Source organism: Zootermopsis nevadensis, unplaced genomic scaffold (assembly GCF_977971745.1).
Source record: "Zootermopsis nevadensis isolate Lab colony 2312 unplaced genomic scaffold, Znev_1.0 Znev_ptg000230l, whole genome shotgun sequence".
NCBI lineage: Eukaryota > Metazoa > Arthropoda > Insecta > Blattodea > Termopsidae > Zootermopsis > Zootermopsis nevadensis.
In genome coordinates this window covers 131,309-150,629 of record NW_028259359.1, presented here as the reverse complement: position 1 = coordinate 150,629, position 19,321 = coordinate 131,309, and the positions used below count along the sequence as shown (strand labels likewise).

Genomic DNA, 19,321 nt, shown 5'->3' with positions numbered 1-19,321 from the left:
ACTCTTCACCATTACGAAGATCAACTGGTTAACGCTGTTTAAGGAAATGATTGCTGTTTATAGTGAGAATCATAGAAGATCCATAAATATAAAAGGCATCATAATTAAAGCACTTGGTACGTACGTTGAAGTAAACTTTCAGAATTGAACTAATTGGTATTTAGCATTTTCTGTTGAAGGCTTAATGTACCGGTTACATAACTTTTTCTTTATCAGTATTACTTCCCCCTACTCGCTTGTAAATAATCTTCTTGAATCTCTTTCCCTAAGTGTTTTCAAGTTCGGATTGTCTTACAGAGTGAGAAACGAAGTATTACGCCTGTCTAAATCATCAAGAAATATTATAGGACTGTTAACTCAGTTGAAGCATCTCTCTCTCTGTCTGTCTGTCTGTCTGTGTTTTTAATAAGTTCCGAAGATTAGGATGGGTTGACACTCAGGTTACAGTAAATTGGTTCATCGATTCTCGACAGATTCTGACGAATTTAGGACCGCGTTCAGGTGTGTGTTGCTCTAAAATCCAGTCGTTCCTCAGCTCGAATATTTGTTGCGCCATTGAACAATGTCTCGAGAATAATAGCAAAACTTGAAGAAGGTCTGTTTGCAGCACATCCTTACACTGAGATTCAGTGTAGGTAGCACCCGTTAATACTTGATTGAACGGTGGTAATTAATCTTGTTAATGGTCCCGAAGAACTCTATTCCTAGAACACAAAGTTAGGTTGATACTGACGGACAGAAATCGAATAATCCCAACCGTAGTTTAATGGCGACTATTCCAATGGGACCAGCCGACTTTTCCAAGACAGAATCAGTACTGACTGTCTTCTGATTGGTCCTCGATGCAATTCGAAAGTATTGATTTCTTTCCATTGAGTTCGTCACAGATGGCTCGTCTTATCTTTGGTTCCGTATTTTTCCGATAGACTGCGTCATTGTGTTTGAACGTCGTGTCCTCGAGTAAATGTGAGGCAATATTTTCGATATATTTTGTAGAAGTTTGACATAGGACACCAATATGTTACCACAAGTTTGACGTGCGCCACGAATTACGCGCCCACCAAACATTGCAATTGATGTACCAGAGATTTATATTCAGTTTCTTTGTGAGGCGATTTATATTAATAAATGACGTACTATCATTCACGTATGTTTATTCCGATTCTTTCGTTACATGATACTTATTTATAGTGAGTTAGATTGGGTCATCGTTAAGCATGAATCTGCTACGTATTTGCGTCAACATCTACACAGCATCAATTTTGGAAGAAATATTTCTTGTGGAAACATTATGTAATTTTAGACGTGTTATGACATTTTACATGCATTTAAGCACTAATTGTGTTATATAGGAATTGTGTGAGCGCTTAATATCGTTATTGATAAGTCGTCGTGGCCGACTTTGCGCATCCTCCACCTCACGACTTTGATGCCTTCGTGCGAATTTCTAAAAATCGATAAGACATAATAGAGTATGAATATCATTAACTTACCTGTGGCATGACGTCCATACAAAATTTCAATAATTTCTGAGCATCCATTCGCTTTTTCCAAAATTCGTGCGCAGGAAACCATTTTGCACTGATGCAGATTACCCCGTTTTGGTTGGTTTGTGTTGGGTTAGGTTAGGTTAGGTTAGTGGGGCAGCTGCGCAGACGTTGTTGCGCAGTGCAGTCATATGACTTGCGCATGTGAGGGCACCTTCAGCTCGTTTTGGTTAATTGTATATTATTAAACACTCAAAAATTCGATTCCGTCACTTTAAAAAGTATATTATATTCTGGACTCCACTTTCATACCTGATTTAATTTTTTTAAAAGGATATTTTATTGGACACATACTTTCAGTAATTGCATGTACACCAATTACTTATCACTTAAATATGATGTTATTGAATATTTCATTGTGGAAGTATATATGTTGTCACACGAAGAATAATTTATTAAAATATTTATTTAATTTTATGTTACACTACATGTAATTACTACAGTGACCCCAGTCATCGTTATAAGGAATAAATATTTTCAAATTACATAAGTCCAGCTTCTGCAGATACGCGATATCTGTATATGATTTACGTGTTACTAACTCGTACAAACGTCTTTACTGAGCACACATGGCATGAAAATGTCCATTCACTGAAGTCGTATGTCTCAATGTGGCGAACCGCACATATTCTTGCATGTTATGTTGGATTGTTGTTTCAATTGTTTCTATTCTCACACGTCACCGAGAAGACATCCTTACACAGATTCAGTGTAGGTGGCACCCGTTAATACGTGATTGAACGGTGGTAATTAATCTTGTTAATGGTCCCGAAGAACTCTATTCCTAGAACACAAATTTGCTTTGATACTGACCGACCGGTATCAAATATTCCCAACCGTAGATTAATGGCGACTATTCCAATGGGACCAGCCGACTGTTCCAAGACAGAATCAGTACTGACTGTCTTCTGATTGGTCCTCGATGCCATTCGAAAGTATTGATTTCTTTCCATTGAGGTCATCACAGATGTCTCGTCTTATCTTTGGTTCCGTATTTTTCCGATAGACTGCGTCCTTGTGTTTGAACGTCGTGTCCTCGAGTATATGTGAGGCAATATTTTCTATATATTTTGTAGAAGTTTGACATAGGAAACCAATATGTTACCACAAGTTTGACGTGCGCCACGAATTCCGCGCCCACCAAACTTTGCAATTGATGTACCAGAAATTTATATTCAGTTTCTTTGTGAGCGATTTATATTAATAAATGACGTAATATCATTCACGTATGTTTATTCCGATTCTTTCGTTACATGATACTTATTTATAGTGAGTTAGATTGGGTCATCGTTACGCATGAATCTGCTACGTATTTGCGTCAACATCTACACTGCATCAATTTTGGAAGAAATATTTCTTGTGGAAACATTATGTAATTTTAGACGTGCTATGATGTATTACGCGAATATAAGCACTAATTGTGTTATATGGGGATTGTGTGAGCGCTTAATATCGTTATTGATAAGTGGTCGTGGCCGACTTTGCGCATCCTCCGCCTCACTACTTTGATGCCTTCGTGCGAATTTCTAAAATCGATAAGACATAATAGAGTATGAATATCATTAACTTACCTGTGGCATGACGTCCATACAAAATTTCAATAATTTCTGAGCATCCATTCGCTTTTCCCAAAATTCGTGCGCAGGAAACCATTTTGCACTGATGCAGATTACCCCGTTTTGATTGGTTTGGGTTGGGTTAGGTTAGGTTAGGTTAGGTTAGGTTAGTGGGGCACCTGCGCAGACGTTGTTGCGCAGTGCAGTCATATGACTTGCGCATGTGAGGGCACCTTGAGCTCGTTATGTTTAATTGTATATGATTAAACACTCAAAAATTCGATTCCGTCACTTTAAAAAGTATATTATATTCTGGGCTTCACTTTCATAGCTGATTTAATTTTTTTAAAAGGATATTTTATTGGACACATAATTTCAGTTTTTGCAAGTACACCAATCACTTATCACTTAAATATGATGTTATTGAATATTTCATTGTGGAAGTATATATGTTGTTACACGAAGAATAATTTATTAAAATATTTATTTAATTTTATATTACACTACATGTAATTACTACAGTGACCCCAGTCATCGTTATAAAGAATAAATGTTCTCAAATTACATAGGTCCAGCTTCTGCAGATAGACGATGTATGTATATGATTTACGTGTTACTAACTCGTACAAACGTCTTTACTGAGCACACATGGCATGGAAATGTCCATTCACTGAAGTCGTATGTCTCAATGTGGCGAACCGCACATATTCTTGCATGTTATGTTGGATTGATGTTTCACTTGTTTCTATTCTCACACGTCACCGAGAAGACATCCTTACACTGAGATTCAGTGTAGGTAGCACCCGTTAATACTTGATTGAACGGTGGTAATTAATCTTGTTAATGGTCCCGAAGAACTCTATTCCTAGAACACAAAGTTACGTTGATACTGACCGACCGGTATCAAATAATCCCAACCGTAGTTTAATGGCGACTATTCCAATGGGACCAGCCGACTGTTCCAAGACAGAATCAGTACTGACTGGCTTCTGATTGGTCGTCGATGCAATTCGAAAGTATTGATTTCTTTCCATTGAGTTCGTCACAGATGGCACGTCTTATCTTTGGTTCCGTATTTTTCCGATAGACTGCGTCCTTGTGTTTGAACGTCGTGTCCTCGAGTATATGTGAGGCAATATTTTCTATATATTTTGTAGAAGTTTGACATAGGAAACCAATATGTTACCACAAGTTTGACGTGCGCCACGAATTCCGCGCCCACCAAACATTGCAATTGATGTACCAGAAATTTATATTCAGTTTCTTTGTGAGCGATTTATATTAATAAATGACGTAATATCATTCACGTATGTTTATTCCGATTTTTCGTTACATGATACTTATTTATAGTGAGTTAGATTGGGTCATCGTTACGCATGAATCTGCTACGTATTTGCGTCAACATCTACACTGCATCAATTTTGGAAGAAATATTTCTTGTGGAAACATTATGTAATTTTAGACGTGCTATGATGTATTACGCGAATATAAGCACTAATTGTGTTATATGGGGATTGTGTGAGCGCTTAATATCGTTATTGATAAGTGGTCGTGGCCGACTTTGCGCATCCTCCACCTCACTACTTTGATGCCTTCGTGCGAATTTCTAAAATCGATAAGACATAATAGAGTATGAATATCATTAACTTACCTGTGGCATGACGTCCATACAAAATTTCAATAATTTCTGAGCATCCATTCGCTTTTCCCAAAATTCGTGCGCAGGAAACCATTTTGCACTGATGCAGATTACCCCGTTTTGATTGGTTTGGGTTGGGTTAGGTTAGGTTAGGTTAGGTTAGTGGGGCACCTGCGCAGACGTTGTTGCGCAGTGCAGTCATATGACTTGCGCATGTGAGGGCACCTTGAGCTCGTTATGTTTAATTGTATATGATTAAACACTCAAAAATTCGATTCCGTCACTTTAAAAAGTATATTATATTCTGGGCTTCACTTTCATAGCTGATTTAATTTTTTTAAAAGGATATTTTATTGGACACATAATTTCAGTTTTTGCAAGTACACCAATCACTTATCACTTAAATATGATGTTATTGAATATTTCATTGTGGAAGTATATATGTTGTTACACGAAGAATAATTTATTAAAATATTTATTTAATTTTATATTACACTACATGTAATTACTACAGTGACCCCAGTCATCGTTATAAAGAATAAATGTTCTCAAAATACATAGGTCCAGCTTCAGAAGATACACGATGTCTGTATATGATTTACGTGTTACTAACTCGTACAAACGTCTTTACTGAGCACACATGGCATGGAAATGTCCATTCACTGAAGTCGTATGTCTCAATGTGGCGAACCGCACATATTCTTGCGTGTTATGTTGGATTGTTGTTTCAATTTTTTCTATTCTCACACGTCACCGAGAAGACATCCCTACACTGAGATTCAGTGTAAGTAGCACCCGTTAATACTTGATTGAACGGTGGTAATTAATCTTGTTAATGTTCCCAAAGAACTCTATTCCTAAAACACAAATTTACGTTGATACTGACCGACCGGTATCAAATAATCCGAACCGTAGTTTAATGGCGACTATTTCAATGGGACCAGCCGACTGTTCCAAGACAGAATCAGTACTGACTGGCTTCTGATTGGTCGTCGATGCAATTTGAAAGTATTGATTTCTTTCCATTGAGTTCGTCACAGATGGCACGTCTTATCTTTGGTTCCGTATTTTTCCGATAGACTGCGTCCTTGTGATTGAACGTCGTGTCCTCGAGTATATGTGAGGCAATATTTTCGATATATTTTGTAGAAGTTTGACATAGGAAACCAATATGTTACCACAAGTTTGACGTGCGCCACGAATTCCGCGCCCACCAAACATTGCAATTGATGTACCAGAAATTTATATTCAGTTTTTTTGTGAGGCGATTTATATTAATAAATAAATATGATGTTATTGAATATTTCATTGTGGAAGTATATATGTTGTCACACGAAGAATAATTTATTAAAATATTTATTTAATTTTATATTACACTACATGTAATTACTACAGTGACCTCAGTCATCGTTATATAGAATAAATTTTCTCAAATTACATAGGTCCAGCTTCTGTTGATGGTCCCATAGAACTCTATTTCTAGAACACAAAGTTACGTTGATACTGACCGACTGAAATCAAATAATTCCAACCGTAGTTTAGTGGCGACTATTCAAATGGGACCAGCCGACTGTTCAAGACAGAATCAGTACTGGCTGACTATGGATTAGTCCTCGATGCCATTCGAAAGTATTGATTTCTTTCCATTTATGCTACTAATAAATAATGCAGTAACTTAAAATGGATCTGGATCTCTGGAGTCCAGCGCACAGACGTGGAGACATGGTGGGCCGTCGGATCTGCGCGTTGGCAGCCTCGCCTCTGAAGATGGCAGACCTCAAGTAAACAAATGGTCAGAGTGCAACAAGGTTTGCTGAAGGGAAATGTTTTAGCATCTATCCGAAACAAGAAATATTAAGTGGCGTTTCTTTGGAATTCCGTACGCCAAACGTCCTGTCGGCGACCTCAAGTTCAAGGTAACGAGAAGTTGATAAGTGGCAACGTAAGTTCTACATTGCGGTGTGTATTTTGTGAAAAGTACATAAATCATTCGCAAAATATCGCCGTGTCCAGAGGAAAAATGCCACCAAAATTACGAAAAAAACCTTAGTACCTGAAATGTCACATCGTACATTGCGTCAAAGTGGCCGCGCGGTCCTTGTAGCCTCTTGGTCGCAGGGACCGTGGGTTCGTATCCCACGCCTTTCTGTGATGTGCTTTCCTTTGTACAGGTAGAGTAGTATCCTGTCTTTTGTAACTCTTTTTAACAAATTTCTGTAAACGTCACGTGTTATTTCGCCTCTTTGTGTAGAGTCTCCTGTCAGAATGTGAAGTGTAATTGTGAGGTAATTTTTCAGAACTCAGATCTCATACTGACAGGAGCAATAATTCATGTACTTGCTGAGTTCGAACTAGTTAGAAGACGATTTTAATATTATCTTCCTATGTATGTAGTGCTGCCTCTTCAATAATATTTACTGTGTTTCTTCATTTTCTAATTCGGGGATGTTGGGTTTACAACTTCATGGTCATTGGTGTGGTACTATCCATTGATAAAATTTTCAGTAGCATAATGCGGTCATGTTCTCCAATGCAGGAAATTGTGATCATTCTTAAATCAAAGGCCAAGGAGTACAAAATATACATTGTGCCCACTTGGAAAATATTTGATATCGTTGCCACTATAAGTAGGAGCCTACAGTTGGAAGATTAATCAAGAGTAATAACAACACCTGCACATGGGAATCCGTAATCAGCCATTTCCAATCATCTCAGAGGTTCAAAACATATTTCCCTAAAATCCATCGTAATGTTTCCATGCCACACCCCCCCCCCCCCCACGTCAATGAAGTGGCCAGTTACAATAAATATTCTTTCAAACACAGTACATGCATGCCTTGTGCATCAATATTATTGAAATGCCACCTTCCTTCCTTTTATTATCTTACAAGTAACATGAGATGCACATAACCTGAGAAATTTTGTGCTATACGTGTAATAATTGTAGACTGAAATCTTCATTCAACAATATTTTCCTTAGCAGTTTGTTTACCAACATTTGCAATTAACCATTATTCTGGTAACAGATTAATGTATTAGAAATTAAAGATAACAAATATGAAAACATGACTCCATTCTTCCACACTTTCACAGTTTGTTGATAATTTGTCAGAAGACGGCATTCTAAAATTTCCATGCAAGAAAGAGCATGTTCATGAACCTAAAAGCAAATATTGTCATCTATGCTACATTGTATGAGCTTCTGACACTGACTTTATATAAACCACAAATTAATAAATAAAGTTTAATCAAAATTCTTAACCCTCTTCCAGCCTAAATACTTGAAAGCACTTTTGTTCGTGGTCTTTGGTATCTTAGACATTCGAATTTTGTTCCTGTCTCCTAGTGAAATATGTTGAAATGGTGACTGTCTTTGCGTTGCCACAGCGTTCTCTTCACTTATTGGTTTCAGTTCCCAGACTGTTCTAACGTAACGTTAAACTTTCGTGTGTGTGAAATGATAGAGGTTTCAGTCTTTTGAATAAGGGTAGGAGATGGATAGAGATTGAAATGTTATAAGCTCTCTGCATAATGTCCTTATATTCTTAGTTGCATTTAACAATTTCACCAGTACATTAGTAAGAAGTGTGATGGCTCCCCCAGTGGTGAATCGTTTTCCGTTTGCTACGTGAGGAATCACATATAACCACTGTAACTGTCTGTAAAGAAATCTAAAATGTCAAGGGATTCTATAATAACTTCATTTAAAATAGTGTCAGGTTTGCCGTAATGCAAAGAATATTTTGATGAAAATGGATTATACAAATGCTTATTACTCTGGTACATTGCAGCCAAAATACAAATTAACGCAGTTCACTTTAGGATGGCAGGAGCATGTGGGTAAGTGTAGATTAGTACTGAGGGAACGCGATAAGACCGCAAAGTTAGGATCGTGGTTATTCAGCTGCTTGGAGGGAGGAAAAGTCAGGCAAAATTTACCGCAGTGAGGAGATGGTCAGATTCCTGGTTCCCAAAAAAAGGAGGCATAATATTGTTTCTTTAAAGTGGTGCTAAAGAGAATATTTTATATTATGTTTCAGTGAACTACAGCACAGTTTACATTTACAACAAACTCATATATGATGGGTACCTGATGTAAAGTTTATGTAATCACAAATATATTTTGTATTCCTGATAACAACCACAATACTTCATGTGGACAAGAAGGCAGAAGGGCTTTAATTACGTTTCAGGTGCTTATAAGTTTACAAACTGTGGAGTGGTATTTCAGGCAGCATTTGGTTCGGCAGTGCCGTGTAGTGTTCGCGGAGGGGCATGTAACTCAGGTGTATTGTTGGTAGATGACAGGACAGTTCGTCAGGGTGCGCATATATTGATCATTGAATATCCCTCATGCTCCGCCGGTGGCGGGATGTGTTCGCTGTTTTTCAGACGTTGCCGTCCCTGCGTGCGAGAAAATGGCGCTGCTCCTCTGCTGTTATTGTTTACTTCGGACGGCGTGATGGTAGGATGCATGCCCAGTCGAGTGCAGCTTTACTCTCTTATATTTCCGATGCTTGCAAGTTTATTTGAACTGATGTTTGTCATCTTTCTCCTGTGTGAAGTACGTAAAGTGGGAAATATTTTGGTTGCACGAAAGGCCGGATTAGTTGCCAGTAGGTAATTAATGTGGTGTAGAGTGCCTTCGTAGTAAGAATTAATACTGGTCTCTCAATGCGGATGTTTATTTCTGTACATGGTTTTGTTTCAGGTAGGCGTGAATGCAAGCATATGGGATACTTCAGCCGTTATGCAGTTTCGAGTCCATCATTACTACGGAGGTAGCAAGACTTTGCTCCGGTAGCTGACATGACCATTGTGCATGATGGACACAATTCATCAGGCGATGCGGTTGGGATGACCCACAGACACGTAGTGGGAGCCTCAGTTTTTGTGACTTGCATGTGGAAATTCAGTAGCTCATTATTTACTGGTACAGTGAGCCTGTTAGAGGCTGTATCACAATTAGTTTGGGTTTAGTATCCTGCCAGTACCAGGAGGCTTCTACAAGTAATGTATTTCTTTGTCATATCATAAACCCAGATTTCCCATTTGCTCTGTCCCTCATACATCAGTTGCTGATTTAGGAAGCAGCTACTGCATTGGCCACTGCTGTGACCATTGAACATTAGGATGTGAGTGTAATTATCTGTACTTATTGTGATTCGCTGTTGCAGTTTTGATGATCCACATGTGGAGATCTCCGCAGTCCATGGGATTCCGTTCAGATTGCAGGACAAGCAAGACAGAGCCACTCACCAGATGGCAGTCACAGGTAAGTTTATCCATTTGAGTAAATTGTTTAATAAAATTCTTTTCTGAATTATAATGCCATTATTGAAAGAAGAAGACCTTTTGTCCTGAAAAGTAGTAAATGTTTTTAATGAAATAAAGAACTTGTCTATTTCTTCTATTGAGACTACAAAGAAACAATGAAGAACGTGATTTTTCTTTGCAGTTTAAGGAACCACATTTTGAGGCTGACCTCCACATAGTTCTATAATTGAGAATGCATGGAGTTTACCTCCATGCTCCCACTGCCTCATGGCATTGCGCTTAGTCACAAGGATAACTTCAGCTGATATAGCGAACCATTAAATGTTTAAAAACCATAATCGGTGTTGGTTTTCTGTAAGTCCAAGTGGTGTTAGAACCCAAAGACCACTGTGAGAACCTGAAATCTCTCTTAAAACCACATTTAGTACGTGAACTTGTTGAAAGCGTCTGCTTCATATCTGGAACAGCCAGTAAGGCCTGTTGTGTAAGTTGGTAGGAGTGTTTGTTGCTGCAGCCATGAAAGAGTTACGACGGTGTTCCTTGTGTGTCACTACACAATGGTGGCGATATCACAGGAAGCTGGTGAGTTCAGTTTTATAAATTTAGATTGTTCAACATTGAAACAATTTATATTACTGATGGTGAAGCTTCCACCTTTGCTTCCAGAAGGCATTATAAAGTGGCATTACTGATGGTGATATGGAAAATAAATCTAATTGATACGGCTACCTCTTGCCCCTTGTCGGTTGAATTCACCTTAGTAGTAGAAGTGCTACAGATGTTGGCTGTGTTGTAGTGGCTTGAAATTTCTTAATCTTTCATTTACGTCCTTTCTCCATGACATCAAAACAGGCGAACCTGAAGGGCATGGACCGACTGGTGTTTACAGACTCCCTCGCTGTCATAATGGGGCACGAGGAGAGGGAGCCCTGTAAGCCGGGACACCTGGCACTTGTTCTTTTCTTGGAGACAGCGATCAACATCCTCGGCTCCAAACCGACGGCAAGCGAACTGTTCGTTAAATATCCACTGAATCAGTGGCAACGGAAGTTGCGTGGGTCTGACGTGACGTGTGTGAGTTGTAGAGTTTGTAGTTGCAGTATTATGACGTGTGGAATAATGGCCCACTTGGCGAATGTTTTAAATTTGTTGGGGGGGAGGAAAGAAAGGCTCCAGTATGAATCTGTGAGCGAGGGAGTTCAGAATTTGTCAAGTCGCTGGTCGTGACCCGTATTTAAAGTTAACTTGTGAATGGGTTTGTAATGAACTTGACAGAATTTGTCTTCTGAAAATGGAAGGTGCTTGTTCATTGGCTAAGGTGGGAGTGTTAACTGCTTGGTGAAGTTAAACTGTGTGTTCTTAGAAGAGTGTGATGTCTTGATTTCTTGAATGTGAATGTATTTTCTCTTTCTAGGAGTAGCAGATTACGAGAAACAGAATGATCCTTCAGATTCTACTGAGCACCACGTGACCCGCGTACTGCCAGCCAGAGAAGCGTTGAAGTACGTGCGGCAACAGTTGGCAGACCGACTTGATGTCAGAAGATTAAACCTGCTGGGACAAAGAAGGAACCTCGTATCCGCAAGAGACTGATATCGGTCTGAACCAGGCATTCGTTGTGTGAGTACATGAGCATTAGAATGTATTTGATGTGGTTGTTGTGTGAGAGAGATGAGTCTGTCCAATTTTATTAGGTACTTTAGATGTTGTGACTGTAAGTGTGAGAGTTGATATGTTGAAAGACGTAAATGTGGTGAGGGATTGGCATTATTGCAGTATCTGTGGTACGCTAGAGGCATTCATGATATTGTTCATAGGATATCAGAATGTGAGGTTTATTTATCCTTTTTAGACGAGGGTGGTGACTATTTGTGATAAGGTTTTGTTACACGTGAGATGTGTGCAGTGCTGAGGAGCCTTTAATGTGGTCTGTTTACTAATTAATAAGTGAGCATTTGCCAGTGTAAGTAATTTAGTTTTGTGCACAGTGAGCGGAGCTGCCGGGATATTTTCTGTGCTTTTGGTTAATTTTGAGAGTTTGCTGTGTTGAGCAAGGGGATCGGTTACAAAAGTCGTAAGTTTGTGGTGTGGTGTTCGTTATGAATTTGGATTTGCTTGCAAAAATGGAGATGACTGTCAGAGGTTCCATTTATTTGAGACTTAACCATAAGTTGAGAGTTGTCAGGTGTCAGTCTCATGGACATGTGATGAGGCTCAGTATTACTTCTGGTATATTCCGTGGTTGCGGGTGGGGTAAGGGGATTTGCATTAGGATCGAGGAGTGGTTTGGTTGGTTGGAACCAAGTATAGAAAGGCAGTGCCACTTATGTGGGTCACAATGTACCAGTGCTGGTGTTGTCAGGATTGTTATTTTATGTCTGTAAAATGGTTGTGAAGAGTTCTTGGCTTACGAAAGACTAATTTGTTAGTGTTGTCAGTCAGATTGTTTATAGGAAGAATGTAGAGATTGTGTTTTTGTGTGTGTGAGAGAGAGACAGGCCGAAGTTATTGACCATTTAGTTTGGTTAAAGATTGTTGACCTGGAAATGAAATGATATATGATGTCTGTTTGGTGTTCGTTGACCACTTTGGCTGCTCCCTCATAAATATATTTTTACATAACCCCTCCTTCCTCTCATCTTGGGCTCCCATATCGCACCCACTAAAACCCTCAGTTATTTTTTTTAGAGGGCAGAAATCAGGAAGGAAATGCATACAATACGAAACCCGTGTCTCCCCTCCTTTCATTTCTAGAACTACTACTGTAAGAATCCGCGCTGAAATGGAAGGGAGAGGACTTTAAGTGGTACAGCTCTTTTGCAGGATTTTTGTTAAAATATTAGAGTGTTTGAGCTGTCTGTGAGTGAAGATTCCTTTGCGTATGATTCTTGGAGGTAGAACGTAGCTTTGTTTGTTGCACGTTTTATTGATCTTGTTATTGGGTAGTCAATCAACATACGATCACGATGTTGAAGGGGTCCCGGGATATTAATAAACATTGTGACCACAATCAGAAATTCTCGTGTAGACACGCTGTCAATTCAGTAATCAGCGTGCACTAAAACTCATCTCGTAAAACTGTTTATTGACGTAATGTCAGATACAAAATATTGTTTTGCAGAATTGCTTTCTTTATTTTGTTGTGTTTCTACTTGTTAAAGTTGTTACATTGAGAGTGCTGCTGCTGGTGTCATGGAGAGATGTTTCCTCAAAGTAAGAAATTTTTGGTGGCTCTCCTTTACTTAGTGGGGAATCCCCACGTCCACAGTACAGAATGTCTAAGTATTTGCGACCGGGTTGGTGGCCCCAGCACCCTGCCAGTTTCTTTGGCACTTACAGTCATCCTTCCATCATGTTATGTGAATTGGGTGTGGAGCGAGAGAGAGAAGGCAGGCAGTTGTCTTCTGGCAAACTGCTGCTTCTGTAATTGCTGGAAATGTGACCATACGAGTAACCAAGACTTTGAATAAAAATCTGCCCCAAGATGTGGGCGTAGGTTTGCGGATTGTTTTAAAAAGGGTAGCAGAAAAATTGAACGTAGTTTAGCGTAATGAATGGCGCGTTGCTTTGGTTAACAAGGAAATGATCATTTTTTTACCGTAGCCGAAACAAATTATTTACGAACACACAGTCACGAAGGTCATATTGAACGGCTTTTCGCTTTTGCTTTACTTCATCGTTTTGTCGTCTGATTTGACTTCGTTTGTCCCCACCATCTTCCTACGTGATACGACCATAATTCGTTGCGTTGGATACGTTACTGGGCGGGGGAAAAGGGTCCCTTTGTAATTTATGAAAGTGACATTTGACAACTTCCTGAAGCGTAGCCTAGAACGTTTGTACATTGGCCGACAGAATTCGTGTATTTCTACATTGTTTTGAGGTCTTGTTCGTCCTCGTAATCGTTAGAAAACAACTCGGCTCAATTTGAATACTAAGAAAAGTGTTAAAACTAGCTACTACGTGTTTGTCCAGGAAGGCACTGATGTTTTGTAGTTGGTAATATTACCAGTTTGTTACGATTCTAGTGAGGCAGTCAGAAAGGGAAAGAATGAGCACGGAAGTTGCATATGGCAGATTAGATGTTTGGAAGAAGATGGCAATAATGATGATGACAGTAATTGCAGTAAACTTGTCTTCGCGATGTGTGTGTTACTTTTTCTTCAGAATCGTCACCTTTACTCGGAACACCTGATGTGATCTGGATATGCCATTCTGGTCGCTGTGGTGTGACAGCAGATAGGTTGCGGTGTTTAAATATCAGTGTTGTAATGCAGTTTGGAATAAGCAGGGTTCCTAATGACGTAGGATGTGGAAAGAGGCAACTCCATTCTGAATGAATCTGGTTTCATGTGGAATGTCACGGCCATTGCACTTTGAAATTTTCTGGAAACTCGGCTATGCTGTCAGAGGAATTTTGCACTTATCTTCATCCAAGATTGTTTCCTTCCACACAAAAGTCTGAGCTACGCCGCAGTTTAAAATATAAGGTGACATTTCCATTGATCTGTCTTTTACACGAACATTTGTCATTTCAGAGTTGGTGACCGTGAAATAATGACTTTCTGTACAGACTGGATGCAGCGGCTTGTTATCGTTTAGGTTCAGCTGTAACAAGGTAAATGTTAGGTGGAAGGAATATGTTGTTTGTGGCAATTCTTACTAATATAGAATATCGCAAGTTCTTATCTAATAAAAGAATTATTAAGAAATCTGTCAAACTGCCCTCCACTCTTTCCATTTTAGTTTTGATTAGATCGATCATTGCTGGTGGACGTCGTGGTCTCATACAATTGAACAAAGTTTGAGGTAAGGGATTCCTATTTATTATTATTGTTCATCACATTTATTGTTTTCATCTGCATTTTTGAACTCGTGTACGAGAATTAGACTTGTCTTCTTTTTAACACAATTTCAATTAACATTAGATTGACTTGTGTGTGTTCACGGCAACATTGATAATAAAAGAATATTCCAGTAGGCAATTAACTTTTTACAATTTTAAAGGAATTAAACGTGTTTCGTATCCCAGAATCTAAATAAAAATATGTCGATGCTAAGAAGTGGGGTTTATATTCTGAACAATAATTCTAACGCTTTTCATATCTTGATACATCGACATTATTAAAGCGTTTTAGGGAACTGAGAAGAAATTTTATTCCGGTTTCACAAGCCTAATTATCGACAAATCTCCCTCTCATTATCTCCCTACATCAGCAGATTAAATCCGGGGAATGTTTGCTATTATTGAGTGCAAAGAATTTATGGGTGCAAAACGTGGTCTCTCTCTTTCAGGGAGGAACATAGACTGAGGGGCTCTGAGAACAGAGTGTCGAGGAAGATGTCTGGACCCAAAACGGGAGTGGGACGGATAACAGAGAAAAATGCATGACGAGCTCCTCAGCCGATGTTTTTAGGGCGAGTTGAAAGTTTACAAGGCCTGAAGGGAACACCTCGGCGTAGGTGGGAAGATAACATTAAGACGAATCTTACGAAGATGGGTCTCAATGGAGTGAACTGGATGCAACTGACTCAGGATAGACCCCGGTGGTGGGCTTTTGTGAACACGATGATGTACCCGACAGACATTAAGGTGGCTCATAAATCCTTTGAAAGTGTGACAAAGTTCAAATACTTGGGAACAACAAAAACGATTCAAAATGATGCTCACGACGAAGTTAGGAGGAGACTAAATTCCGGAAATGCTCGCTACATCTCAGTTCGAAATATTTTGTCTTCCCGTCTGATTTCTAAGAACCTGAAGATTAAAATATACAAAACAATAATCTTGCCTGTTGTGTGGTATGGGTGCGAAACATGGTCTCTCACTCAGAGGGAGGAACACAGATTGCAGGTGTTTGAGAATCGGGTGTTTAGGAGGATATTTGGGCCTAGGAGAGAAGATGATGGGGCATGGAGAAAACTGCACAATGACGAGCTTAAAAATATGTACTCCTCCCCCAATATTGTCAGGGTGATTAAATCGAGAAGAATGAGATGGTCTGGGCATGTAGCGTGCATGGATGGGACAAGAGGTTTGCACCGGGAAGCCTGAGGGGGAGAGACCTCTGGGGAGACCTAGACGTAGATGGGAGGATAATCTCAGGCGGGATCTATGGGAGATAGGAGTTGAAGGAGACTGGATTTTGTTGGCCCAGGACAGGGTCCGGTGGAGGGCTTTGGTTAGTTCGGTGATGAACCTTCTGGTTCGGTAAGCCATCTAGTTAGTTAATCGGTCAACGACATGACCAGCTTTCTTATTAATTATGATTGTCCCAGTTGGCGCTGCTCGCAACATTTATCTTCGTTGCAACTAAAGGTACGACATTTTATTTTACATCCATTGTCCTAGCACTGTGCGAGATTATGTCAAGAACTTCTTTACAGTTCGTGTACTGATTAAGTTACAAGTTCACGCTGCAACCTGTAGCAACTAGATATCGTGTCAGTGTTAACTGATTTTCCGTTTATTCATGCAAGTGGAATGGGACATAATGGCCACCCGATATGTAGGACTGTTTGTAGTGGCAGCTTGCTGCAATGGAGTGCGATACTGACCGGGTTAATACGACCCACACAATCGTATGTCCCAGTGACGCATTAAACCACGGAAGACATTGTACACAACCTTGACTTAATCACATTAACGTATAGATGCTTCTGGAGTGTGTGCCCATAAGAATAGCAGTAACTTGGGTGTGCTGTTTGAATGGATTTATCTGAAATGACATATGGGAATACCTCCCCCTACAAGCGTTGATGGGTACCTCATTCAGGCGTAAGCTCCCAGTCTATTTGCGCAAACGCAATTATGACAGAAACAATATCTGCTGTGGAAACCTCAAATCTTACAATATAGTTCTGGTTTGAGGGGGTAAGTAGAGGATTACATGACCTACCAAGCTAAGATGCTAGATGTGGGAATTCCTTTTCGAAATTTTTTGCTCAGAATATAACTTTTGGGCCAAGCTGGTGCGGCATTACTTTTCTCTCTTTAACTCCCTCTGCATTTATGACCTCCTCCCCCCCCATCTGGACACATCACATCAACTGGATGCTGTATGGACGTAGAATACCACGCGGCAAACACATACGTACTGTGGCAAAGTCCGTCATAAATAAATATGAATCTGCCTTCAATGTGTGGATAATGGCAACCCATATCAACATGAGTACCATCAGACATACATGAATGTACAAAAGAAATGTATTTAATCTCGATCTTATGTATACATGGGATATACGGATATCCGCACGTAGGAACGTTGAAACTTCGATATCAGCAGACGTGCGTGATTACACCAAACGCACTGATGATAATGTTTGCCATGTATTGCCTTACGTCAGTGGTCCCCAACCTTTTTTTTCCTTTCTCTGGACAAATAAGATACGGACACCAAATAATACACAAAACAACACGACGTTTATTGATACAAGAAACCACGCAATCAAAAATACTTAATTTTATAAGTACAATTATTATTACTCAAGTGGGAAGTTAGTGTGATGTTTGGCACTGCATTTCAGCGGCCAGTTTTACAAATTTGGGAGAGTAGGATGATGTTGCTGCTCGCAATCGTCAAGATGGGCATTAGTACGTAGAGAACTGTGCTTTGATTTTATAATGTTCATGGTTGAACGGCATTTATTATTCAGTATAACCTCTTTCCTTATCAACGCGGGCACCGCGTTGGGGACCACTGTTGTACATTATTTCGCCCTCACATCTTCATCAGTTATCAGAGTGATTATTCTCTTGTAACATTGATGTCACTGTTAGGTCAAGGTCATGACAAAGTCAAGACAAGATCGCCCCAATAGTTTGCCAGATAGAGGTCTTTAAAATTCTCAAGGTCATACGTATTTATGCCAAACGGCAAATACCTGATTGACCATACTCATGTCAAAATGAGGTCACGTATAGGTCAAGGAAGCCACGACAAATTCGGCCCAATAGTTTCGTAGATACTGGTCTTAAAAAATCTCAAGGTTATATCTTCTCACCAATATTTCTGCTAGCCAGCCATCCTAGGGCCACACCCTTTACCCCAGGGCCACTACCCCAGTCGCACCCCTTCCCAGGGCTATCCCCTTCTTTGGGCCAACCCTCATGATCACCCCTACCCAAGATCGCCCCCCCGGGACCATCCCCTCAGGATCCCTGCAGCATCACCATATCCCAGGAACCACAGGATCCCTTAGGACCCCAGGATTCCCTGGACACTGCCCTCTAGGATCACGGCAGGATCCCCGAAGACAATCACCTCTAGGATCCCCTATAACCCCCTCCAGGATTCCTCGGATTTACCAGGACTCCCCATGACCATCCTAGTATTCCCCACAGATTTCCTAGGATCCCCAAAAAAGGATTCCCTACCCAGATCTAGCAGAATCTGCCACCAAACATTTCCAACAGAATATCCCACGATCGCAACCCATGATTCCCAGGATATTCCCCTGGATTCACCACATAATATTACCCACGATCCTGCAGGATTCCCCACCAAAAATCCCCATATTATCCCACATAGGTTCCACAACCAGAATTCAAAACGCGACCTAACCCCCGCGCTCTAACCCCCGCGCCCTAACCCCCGCGCCCTAACCACCCCGCGCCCTAACCACCCCGCGCCCCACGAAGGGAGGTGGAGGCCCAGGCCGTTTCTTGAGCGAGCAGAGGCGCGGACCCGGCTCCGGACAATGGCCCGGGCGCCGGGTTCCAACGAACCGCCCGAGTCGGACGAGTCCAACTCGTTGGCTTTGCGCTCGCACGCTACAGGAAACAGGACCTCGTGGGCGAGGCAAGTCGTCCAACTCTTTCGACTAACCGACCTGGCAACAGATCTTGTCTAGGGGCTGAGGCTCACCCTCCGTCCCGCGATTTGGTTTCATTCGATTAAATCATTGAGTTTTCGCTGCTCGTAGTATTTTCGCTTCGAGTGTTTTATTACTGGACGTATAATTTTATCTGCCCCTTATTCATCTCTGCCGACACGCGGTGGATGAGTTTTTCATCTTTGCCTTTCCCAGCATGCTCCGCGAAACTTGTTTTCTCCGAACAAGTTGAGTTTTTCCCGGTTGTCTGTCTCCTGCTTCGGTACAGCGCGGATGTACGAAGTCTTTACGTAAGTTGGGGCTTCAGTCGGCCATTTTGATATTACGTCTCAGCTTGTGTTTGGTTTAATTCTCGATTTATTCGACAGCCAAAGAGTTGTTGAAGCTTTCGTGGTGGTAGTACGAGGCTCTAGATAACGACCCTGACTTATATGCATTTGTGTCTGGCGTGATATAAGATCGTCTAT

The 19,321-nt window shown here is 40.4% G+C and overlaps 1 protein-coding gene across 1 annotated transcript in view; it reads left to right on the top strand.

The window, feature by feature from the left end:
- The window catches only part of LOC147870662 (transcription-associated protein 1-like), a 49,604-nt gene that overhangs the window by 15,542 nt on the left and 14,741 nt on the right, over positions 1-19,321 (top strand). The window contains exons 7-11 of the mRNA XM_087342219.1: positions 6,185-9,362; positions 9,454-10,017; positions 10,872-11,337; positions 11,434-14,828; positions 15,315-19,144. The gene's annotated coding sequence lies outside the window, so the exon portion shown is untranslated. The remainder of the gene's footprint in view (positions 1-6,184; positions 9,363-9,453; positions 10,018-10,871; positions 11,338-11,433; positions 14,829-15,314; positions 19,145-19,321) is intronic.